Source organism: Rutidosis leptorrhynchoides, chromosome 10 (assembly GCF_046630445.1).
Source record: "Rutidosis leptorrhynchoides isolate AG116_Rl617_1_P2 chromosome 10, CSIRO_AGI_Rlap_v1, whole genome shotgun sequence".
NCBI lineage: Eukaryota > Viridiplantae > Streptophyta > Magnoliopsida > Asterales > Asteraceae > Rutidosis > Rutidosis leptorrhynchoides.
The window spans coordinates 66,621,273-66,632,748 of record NC_092342.1 but is presented as its reverse complement, the minus strand read 5'-3'; positions in this window follow the sequence as shown (position 1 = coordinate 66,632,748).

The following is an 11,476-nucleotide window of genomic DNA, read 5'->3' as shown; positions in this document are numbered from 1 at the left end:
CGTTTACATCGACTTGTTTTCACCAAGGCTCTAAGGGAGATTCTGTCAGAGCACAGTTAGGAACTGTGAAAGCTCATCGGTCAGGGACCAAGCTTATTGAACGTTGGACGTCATGATGGCAGATCTTGCAAGTACGAGCAGTGGAATCAAGAGTCTCAATAACCACAACTATGGTTATTGGCGGACTTGCATAGAATCCTACCTACAAGGACAGGATTTATGGAAAATAGTTGCTGGCAGTGACACAACGCCTCCACCGAAAGAAAATGCCGAAGCCTTTAGAAAATGGAACATCAAGGCCGGGAAGGCTTTATTTATATTGAAGACTACAATCGAGGAGGATCTATTGGAGCACATCCGTGACGAGAAAACACCAAAGGCGGCTTGGGAAACTTTTGAAAAATTATTTTCAAAGAAGAATGAAGCACGCCTCCAGCTCTTGGAAAATGAGCTCGCAGGTATCTCACAAGGAAGTCTGTCTATTTCTCAGTATTTCACCAAGGTGAAATCTATCTACCGTGAGATATCTCAACTTGCTCCTGAAGAGAAAGTGAGTGAAGCAAGGATGAAGAGAATTCTCATCCACGGCCTAAGATCCGAATATAATGGATTTATAGCCGCTGTGAGAGGATGGCCTACTCAACCATCATTAATAGAGCTGGAGAATTTATTGGCTAACCAAGAGGCATTAGCCAAGTAGATGAATGAAGTGAGCATAAAAGGCGAAGAAGAAGCACTCTTCACCAATAAGAAGAAAACTATGTCTCGAAGACAAGAAGTGACGAAAGAAAGACATGCATATGGAGGCAAAAGTCATCTAAAACCAAAAAGCAATGCTTCAGGGGGAGCTCAACAAGGAAGAAGAGATCATCGCCAACAATACGGGGAAAATGATAAGAGAAAGAATGGTGAATGCTTCAATTGTGGCAAGAAGGGTCATTTTGCTCGAGATTGTAGATTCCCCAGAAGGCGAACTTTCGAAGGAAATGTGGTCGCCGCAAGAGATGAGAAGAAAGAGGTCACATTTGAAGCATCCATTAATGAGAAAACATGGGATGCAGAAGCTGGACTCTCTGTTGAAGCTGACATAGATGATCAAGCTCTTACAACAACTTTAAAGTCAAAAATAAACTACAAAGATGATTGGATCATCGATTCTGGGTGCTCAAATCATATGACCAATGATGAGACGAAGCTGCAAGAAATGGAGGATTACAAAGGAAAAAGAGTCGTGTTGACAGCCAACAATTCAAGGTTGTCTATTTCTCACATTGGAAAGACAATAATTCCAAGTGAAGGTGACTCTCATAAGCTCCAACTTGAGAAGGTGTATCTTGTCCCTGGCCTAAAGAAGAATTTACTGTCAGTACCACAATTGACAGCAGAAGGAAATTATGTGCTCTTTGGACCAGAAGATGTGTCTGTATTCAAGAGAGTGAAGGTGGTTGGCAATCCAATTATGCAAGGAAAAAGAATAGAGTCGGTCTATGTACTATCTGCTGAAATAGCATATGTGGATAAGACTCGAAAGAATGAGACGGCTAATCTGTGGCATGAACGTCTTGGGCATGTGGGATACAATAAGTTAAAGGAGATGATGGTGAAATGCATAGTAAATGGGCTTCCTCAAATTGATATCCGAACAGATACAATATGTGCTGGATGTCAATTTGGCAAAGCTCACCAATTGCCATTCAAGGAGTCAGCGCATCAGTCCAAGACACCACTAGAGCTAATACACTCAGATGTCTTCGGACCAGTGAAACAAACATCACTTAGAGGTATGAAATATATGGTGACATTCATTGATGACTTCTCAAGATATGTGTGGGTTTACTTCATGAAGGAGAAGTCGGAGACTTTTCTGAAGTTTAAAGAGTTCAAGAACAATGTAGAAAGTGAGCTCAATACTAAGATTCGATGCTTACACACAGATAATGGAGGAGAATATTTATCAACCGAGTTCAATATCTATCTTAAGAAGCACAAGATCAGAAGGCAATTAACTTGCCCTAATACTCCACAACAGAATGGAGTGGCAGAACGTAAGAATTGTCATCTTGCTGAAACCTGTCGAAGTATGCTTCATGGTAAGAATGTACCAGGAAGATTTTGGGCCGAATGTATGAGGACGGCTTCATACGTGATTAACAGACTCCCACAAACAAAGTTGGGATATATTTCACCATATGAAAGATTATGGAAGATCAAGCCAACCGTCAACCATCTCAAGGTTTTTGGATGTGTATGCTACGTCTTCGTACCAGATCATCTACGAAGCAAATTTGATAAGAAGGCAATCCGATGCATTTTTGTCGGTTATGATGAATCAAGAAAAGGATGGAGATGTTGTGATCCAAATACTGAAAAGTGTCATACTTCAAGAAATGTGGTATTTGATGAAGCTTCTTCATGGTGGTCACCTCAAAAAATAGAGCTTCCAGAATCTCATGGATTAGAAGAAGTTCCAGAAGAGAAAGAAGAACATAAAGAGCACATATCGGATCCAATTAAAGAAGGAGATGGATCGTACGCTAAGGAAACGAGTCCATGGAAAACTGGGGTACGTCAATCTACATCCGAAGAGGTTCTTCCAAGCCAAATGGATGCCGAGGAGCATGTGCAAGAATTACGGAGATCAACAAGGCCGAGGCAACCTAATCCGAGGTATGCCAATGCTGCTCATGTGGATGAATCAATACCTATTGAGCCTTCCACTTATGAAGAAGCAGCACAAAATCAAGAATGGCAGAAAGCGATGGAAGAAGAAATTAATGCTCTAAAAGAAAACCAGACATGGAGTTTAGTTCCAAAGCCAAAAGATGTAAAACCAATATCTTGTAAATGGGTTTACAAGGTGAAGACTCGATCAGATGGCTCCATTGAAAGGTATAAAGCTCGACTTGTTGCTAGAGGTTTTTCTCAACAATATGGGCTGGATTATGAAGAAACGTTTAGTCCAGTGGCAAAGATCACAACAATTCGAGCTCTACTAGCTTTATCCGCCAGCAAATCTTGGAAGATGTGGCAGATGGATGTCAAGAACGCTTTCTTACATGGAGAACTTGACAAAGACATTTATATGGAGCAACCAAGAGGCTTTGAGAATAAGTCCCATCCTGACCATGTCTGCAAATTAAAGAAAGCACTATACGGCTTGAAGCAGGCTCCAAGAGCTTGGTACGGGAAGATTGACGAGTTCTTGGTACAAAGTGGTTTCACAGTTGCTCCTTCAGATTCTAGTTTATTTGTGAAACAAGATCAAGGAAAACTAGCCATAGTGCTAGTATATGTGGATGACTTAATCATCACGGGAGATCACTATGAGGAGATCCAAAGAACAAGAGAGAATCTGTCTATCAGATTTCGTATGAAGGAGCTTGGAGAACTCAAACATTTTCTTGGACTCGAAATAGAGCAGAAAAGAGAAGGATTATTTCTGGGACAACAGAAATATGCGCGAGATCTTTTACAAAAGTACGGAATTCTTAATTGCAAACCTATCTCAACTCCGATGGATCCGAATACAAAACTACGAGCAGATGAAGGAAAAAGTCTTCAAGATGTTACCATGTATCGAAAGATGGTCGGAAGTCTTATTTATCTCACACTAAGCCGGCCAGACCTATCTTATGCAGTTGGAGTGGTTAGTCGATACATGAGCAATCCGAAGAAGCCTCACCTTGATGTTGTACGACGCATCTTACGGTATGTTAAAGGCACTATTAACTTTGGCATTTTGTACAAGAAAACAAAAGAATGTCACGTGACTGGATATTGTGACGCCGATTACGCTGGAGACTATGATACACGACGGTCAACAACTGGATACATGTTTAGTCTTGGATCAGGAGTAATATCATGGTGTAGCAAGAGACAACCAACAGTATCCTTGTCAAGCACTGAAGCAGAATATCGGTCGGCAGCATCAGCAACACAAGAAATTACATGGTTGAAACAACTAATGGAAGATCTTCATCAATCAACAGACTATCAAGTAGAGCTTTTCTGCGATAACCTATCAGCTATACGTCTAGCAGAGAATCCAGTCTTTCACGCAAGAACAAAACATATAGAAGTACACTATCACTATATTCGCGAGAAGGTCCTTGAAGGGGAGATCAAGATGGTGCCAACAAAGACAGATGAACAGGTAGTAGATATATTCACCAAGAGCCTAAGTAAACCGAAGTTTACAAAATTCAGAGAAGCACTTGGAATGGTCTGCAAGACATCGTTGGAAGAAAATTTGCATTGAGGGGGAGTGTTAAAATACAATGCAAATTTAGAATAATATGGAATTAGTAAATGTATATGGGTAAAATATCTAGATATTAATATGTATAAGAAAATATCTAGATATTAGAATATGAGAGAAAAATCTAGAAATTGAAATGTAAAAGAAAAATCTAGATATTTGTAGGTTGTAGAAATATCTAGATATTTATATATCCATGGAAATATCTAGGTTCTAGAATGTTCCATGGAGTAGTATAAATATGGGAGGAGATTTCATTTGTGTTGGGCGAAGCTGTGAGAGTGAAATAAGAAGTGAGTTGTGAAGAAGAGAAGAAGAGTGTGAGTTAGCGAAAGTAGAGAAGATAAAGCTTGTAAGTAATATTGTAATTGTAATTTAATATAAGTGTTTTTGTTAAGTTTCCCGATCAAGCCTTAGTTTGTGTTTAAGTTCTTAGTGCACTTTTGTTGTTCTTATTATATGGTCGGCTCTGCCGCCTAAGTAATACATGGTCGGTTATACCGCCTAAAGATATATGGTCGACACTGTAGCCTAAGTACATTGTGCACTAAGGATTTATAAAATTAAAGGCTAACCAATGTCAAAGTGTTGGTGTAGTGAGTCTAGTATAGTCTAGATCCTCTATAGTGGTGTGTTGGGCTCGTCGAAGCTTCCAACATTGGGTGGAACTTATAAGTACACCGTATATATATTTATGTATATTATACTATTATATATGAATATGATTACTATTTTAGATACAATCATAAATATACAGCAAATTTAATGCCAATGTACTCAACTTTTATATAGTATAAGAAGATATGTCGTCATTAATTTTGGGTTTTTTTTTTCTTCCAAAGTACAAATCAATGATAGCATAAGGGGCCCTAACTTTGGGTGGAACTTATAAGTACACCGTATATATATTTATGTATATTATACTATTATATATGAATATGATTACTATTTTAGATACAATCATAAATATACAGCAAATTTAATGCCAATGTACTCAACTTTTATATAGTATAAGATAAGATATAAGACAGCATGATCAGTTTCATATAAGAAACTTTATGACAGATTACAAAATAACAATTTAAGAGTCTAATTAAATAATGAGTTACATGATTCAGTAGGACCATTATCATATAAAACATCAAAAAACGTTTTGTCAAACTTCAAGATCATAAAGTATGTGAATTAATCAACACAAGCCATCAAATGCTACTAAGAGTAAACATCATCGAGCCAAATGAAAATTCTTATTTTAACTTTGCCTTTACTATAATTTCATGGCATAGTTAAGCATAATAGTGTGATGATTCATAGCATGCCATCAACCTATAATATATATATATATATATATATACATACTAGATTTTAGAGCCAAATGAAAATTCTTATTTTAACTTTGCCTTTACTATAATTTCATGGCATAGTTAAGCATAATAGTGTGATGATTCATAGCATGCCATCAACCTATAATATATATACATACTAGATTTTAGAGCCCGTGCGTTACACGGGTGAATAAAATACGTGAAAAATTAATTGAGTTTACCAAAAAAATTAAAATGTATATAATCTACCATATTTAGTTCAAGCAAAAATAACACATAATCTACAAAGCAAAAGCTACAAAAATCACATAAATTTTAGTAATAATTGATACAAAGCTTGTGACTAATTTTCAAAGGATTAGCCACTTCCTTAGACGAAACGATGAAATGTGCAAGTTCTGATCTAGCAATATCACTGGAAAAACTCCAGAACATGAAGAGATCTTTCCAGTACATGAAAAGACTGAGCAAAGGACTTGCATATAAGAAGGATCAGTACATCCATCAACCTGGCATTCATCTATTCTTTTCTCTAAAAGAACCGAATTTAAAGTAATCACATTTTAGGTTCTGGCACACACCTACAAAATTTTTTTATAGATTTCATGCCATTAGCAAGTAGAGAAAAAGACATAAATAAATAAAAAAACGAAATAGAAAAGTAAAGTATGTGAAGCGATTGCTTTGCAGTATCGACTAATCTCATGAATATGTCTTTATCACAACACCTAGATGCATTTTGACCACCTACTGTCAAACCAACATCCCAAGTTGAATTTAATACTTGTAAGTGTCTATCATACACTGAAATGTCCCGTTCATATCGATTATAAACGTTCCATATTAATTGATTTCGTTACGAGGTTTTGACCTCTATATGAGACGTTTTTCAAAGACTGCATTCGATTTTTAAACAAACCATAACCTTTATTTTATCAATAAAGGTTTAAAAATATTACGACGATTATCAAATAATGATAATCTAAAATATAGCGTTTTCACACGATTATTACATAATGGTTTACAATAATATTACACATCAATTTAAATCTTCGAATGCAGTTTTTAAACATTATTATACAAGCATGCTGACTCCAACTCTTGTCCATAAATTAGCATGCAATAGCGGAAGCTCTTAATAATCACCTGAGAATAAACATGCTTTAAACGTTAACAAAAATGTTGGTGAGTTATAGGTTTAACCTATATATATCAAATCGTAATAATAGACCACGAGATTTCATCTTTCAATAACATACAATCTGTATAAAAATCATTCATATGTTGAACACCTGGTAACCGACGTTAACAAAATGCATATAGAATATCCCAAAAACAGAAATCCATCTGCATTAATAACTCGAAGTACTAAAGCATACCATTTTCCAGTATGGGGGGGAGTTAGTGCTCGTAGATCTATCTTTAGGATTCGCGTCAATTAGGGTGTCTGTTCCCTAATTCTTAGGCTACCAAGCTAAAATGGTGATATCCGGTATTCATAATCCAACATAGAATGTAATTTCAAGTACTTGTATCTATTTTGTAAAACATTTACAAAACTGCATGTATTCTCATCCCAAAAATATTAGATTTAAAAGTGGGACTATAACTCACTTTCACAGATTTTTACTTTGCCGGAAATAAGACTTGGCCACTGGTCGATTCACGAACCTATAACAAATATGTACATATGTATCAAAGTATGATCAAAATATAATTACAACATTTTTTATTACGTTTTAATGATTTGAGTTTGTTAAGTCAGCAGTCCTCGTTAGTAACCTACAACTAGTTGTCCACAGTTAGATGTACAGAAATAAAGCAATATATATTATCTCGAATCAATCCACGACCTCGTGTATACAAGTCTCAGGCTAGATCACAACTCAAAGTATACATAATATTTTAGAATCAACCTCAACCCTGTATAGCTAACTCCAACATTACTGCATATAGAGTGTCTATGGTTGTTCCGAAATATATATATAGATGGGTCGATATGATATGTCAAAACATTGTATTCGTGTCTATGGTATCCCAAGATTACATAATATATGTTAGAATACATGTATAATACAATATAAGTTAGTTATGATTTGTATAAATTTGTTACAAATTTCACGTAGCTACAACAAGCAAAATTATCCAATCTTGTTTTACCATAACTTCTTCGTTTTAAATCCATTTTGAGTGATTCAAGTTGCTATGGTTTCATATTGAACTTAAGTTTATGAATCTAAATAGAAAAAGTATAAGTTTATAGTCGGAAATATAGGTTACAAGTCATTTTTGTAAAGGCAGTCATTTCAGTCGAAAGAACGACGTCTAGATGACCATTTTGGAAAAAACATACTTTCACTTTGAGTTTAACCATGATTTTTGGATATAGTTTCATGTTCATAAGAAAAATCATTTTCCCAGAAGAATAGCTTTTAAATCAAAGTTTATCATAATTTTTAATTATCCAAACCAAAACAGCCCCCGGTTTTACTACGACGGCGTATATCCGGTTTTACGGTGTTCTTCGTGTTTCCAAGTTTTAAATCATTAAGTTAGCATATCATATAGATATAGAACATGTGTCTAGTTGATTTTAAATGTCAAGTTAGAAGGATTAACTTTTGTTTGCGAACAAGTTTAGAATATACTAAACTATGTTCTAGTGATTACAAGTTTAAATCTTCGAATAAGATAGTTATATATATATATATATATATATATATATATATATATATATATATATATATATATATATATATATATATATATATATATATATATATATATATATATATATATATATATCGAATGATGTTATGAACATCATTACTACTTTAAGTTTAGTAGGTAAACCTACTAAAAGTGACAAGAAATGATCTAGCTTCAAAGGATCTTGGATGGCTTGAAAGTTCTTGAAGTAGGATCATGACACAAAAACAAGTTCAAGTAAGATTTTTACTCAAATTAAGATAGTTTATAGTTATAGAAATTGAATCAAAGTTTGAATATGAATATTACCTTGAATAAGAAAGATAACCTACTGTAAATAACAAAGGTTTCTTGATCTTAGATGATTACTTGGAATGGATTAGAAAGCTTAGAAGTAAACTAGTAAACTTGAAAGGATTTTTTAAGTGTTCTTGAAGTGTTCTTTCTATGATGATTATAGCTTGTTCATCCTATTATGATGATTAGCTATATACATATCCATATATATATCATCATATAGTTTTTACAAGTTTTAACGTTCGTGAATCGCCGGTCAACTTGGGTGGTCAATTGTCTACATGAAACCTATTTCAATTAATCAAGTCTTAACAAGTTTGATTGCTTAACATATTGGAAACATTTAATCATATAAATATCAACTTCATTTAATATATATAAACATGGAAAAGTTCGGGTCACTACAGTACCTACCCGTTAAATAAATTTCGTCCCGAAATTTTTAAGCAGTTGGAGGTGTTGACGCATCTTCTGAAAATAGGTGCTGGTATTTCAGCTTCATTTGATCTTCACGCTCCCAGGTGAACTCGAATCCTCTACGAGCATTCCATCGAACCTTAACGATTGGTATTTTGTTTTGCTTAAGTCCTTTAACCTCACGATCCATTATCTCGACTGGTTCTTCAATGAATTGAAATTTTTCATTGATTTGGATTTCGTCTAAAGAAATAGTGAGATCTTCTTTGGCTAAGCATTTCTTCAGATTTGATACGTGAAAAGTATCATGTACACCGGCGAGTTGTTGAGGTAATTCAAGTCGGTAGGCTACTGGTCCGACACGATCTATAATCTTGAATGGTCCAATGTACCTTGGATTTAGTTTCCCCCGTTTACCAAATCGAACAACGCCTTTCCAAGGTGAAACCTTAAGCATGACCATGTCACCAATTTCAAATTTTATATCTTTTCTTTTACTATTTGCGTAGCTCTTTTGTCGACTTTGGGCGGTTTTCAATCGTTGTTTAATTTGAATGATTTTCTCGGTAGTTTCTTGAATTATCTCCGAACCCGTAATTTGTCTATCTCCGACTTCACTCCAACAAATCGGAGACCTGCACTTTCTACCATAAAGTGCTTCAAACGGCGCCATCTCAATACTCGAATAGTAACTGTTGTTGTAGGAAAATTCTGCTAACGGTAGATGTCGATCCCAACTATTTCTGAAATCAATAACACATGCTCGTAGCATGTCTTCAAGGGTCTGTATCGTCCTTTCACTTTGCCCATCAGTTTGTGGATGATAGGCACTGTGATGACCCGGAAATTTCCGATCAAATTTAAACTTTAATCTTTATATATTTCCGAGACGATAAGCAAAGTCTGTAATGTTGAGTCTTAAAAACTTTGAAATTATATTCATGTAATCAATTACCCTTTGACTATGTTCAACGATTCACGAACATTTATGTGTATATTGATATGTATATATAATATATACTTATTAGCAGAAAACGTTAATAAAGTATTAGATATATAACACTTTACATGAACGTATTTTGTTTCAATATAAGTTTATTATAGTTATCGATGGAATTAGAAGATAATATCAAATGATTGATTTATCAGATACATTGAATTATGATTATGAGTCTCTATTACGAGGGCCACATTGATTTGAGAAATCGTTCCTTTTTAACGGTATTCGGAATAGATGGTAAAATGATTTACAAGTAAGAACAAAAATGTCAAATAACGAGAGTTAGACAAAAGATGGTGGAAAACTAAATTTCACAATATTCTACTGATTTAATTTCAAAAGTACGAAAACGTTTTCAGTCTAAAGGAATTCTATTACTAAAATGTTTCATAATGTAATTTGAATATGTATATAAAACCTGATTAAAGTTTTATGCTATATATATTAAACCACATTTGTTTATCTATATTGTTTCAAAGATCTAAAACGTACTACGATATATTTCGAAAGATAAGTACATTTTACAACATATCAAGAATTAGATTATTAAAGTTATTATCATTATCTTTTATAAATTATATAAAATGATTTTTGAATATAGTATATATGAGATGATAAAAAAAATTACTATTGAATGAATGATTTTTCAAATTAAAATTTTACATATATAAACGTTTTATTTTTATGAAGTAATTTTTTTTAAATTTTTAAGAAAACACAATTAAATCAAAAATGTACAAGCTGTAAAGCACAACGTACAACAATATAACTTAAATAGTTAAATCTAAATTAATTCATTTACTATTCATATGAATAGTAAATGAATGAAATTAATTAATTTACTATTCACATGAAAGCGACATGATAGAAATTATTAATTTTAAGTTACATAATATACCTCTAAAGTATTTGAGAAATACGACTTTTTAAATTCTAAAAATTCGTAAGATTTAAAATTGAATTATTATATATTATTTATTTTACACGTTTTAAATTTTTATATTATTATATTATTTTAATATTATTATATTATTACTTTATTATAATTATTATATTATATTTATATTATTATATTAAATATATATGTATATATATATCACACGACACAAACACATATTTACATCTCGAATTCATTTCATTTCATCTTCTGTCTCTCAATCTCTTTCGTATATATATATATATATATATATATATATATATATATATATATATATATATATATATATATATATATATATATATATATATATATATATATATATATATATATATATATATATTATTAAGATTAATATTATTATTAATCATATTAATATTAGTATTTGTATACGTAAAATACTACGACGAGGTTCTGCTCGAGTGTTTTCAAAACGGGTTTTATGAGCGAGATAGAGCTAAGAAAATTATGGAGGTAATGGGTATGGTTCGGGGGTTTTGCTCGTGAGTCAAACTAGTGTTTATCATCTACGT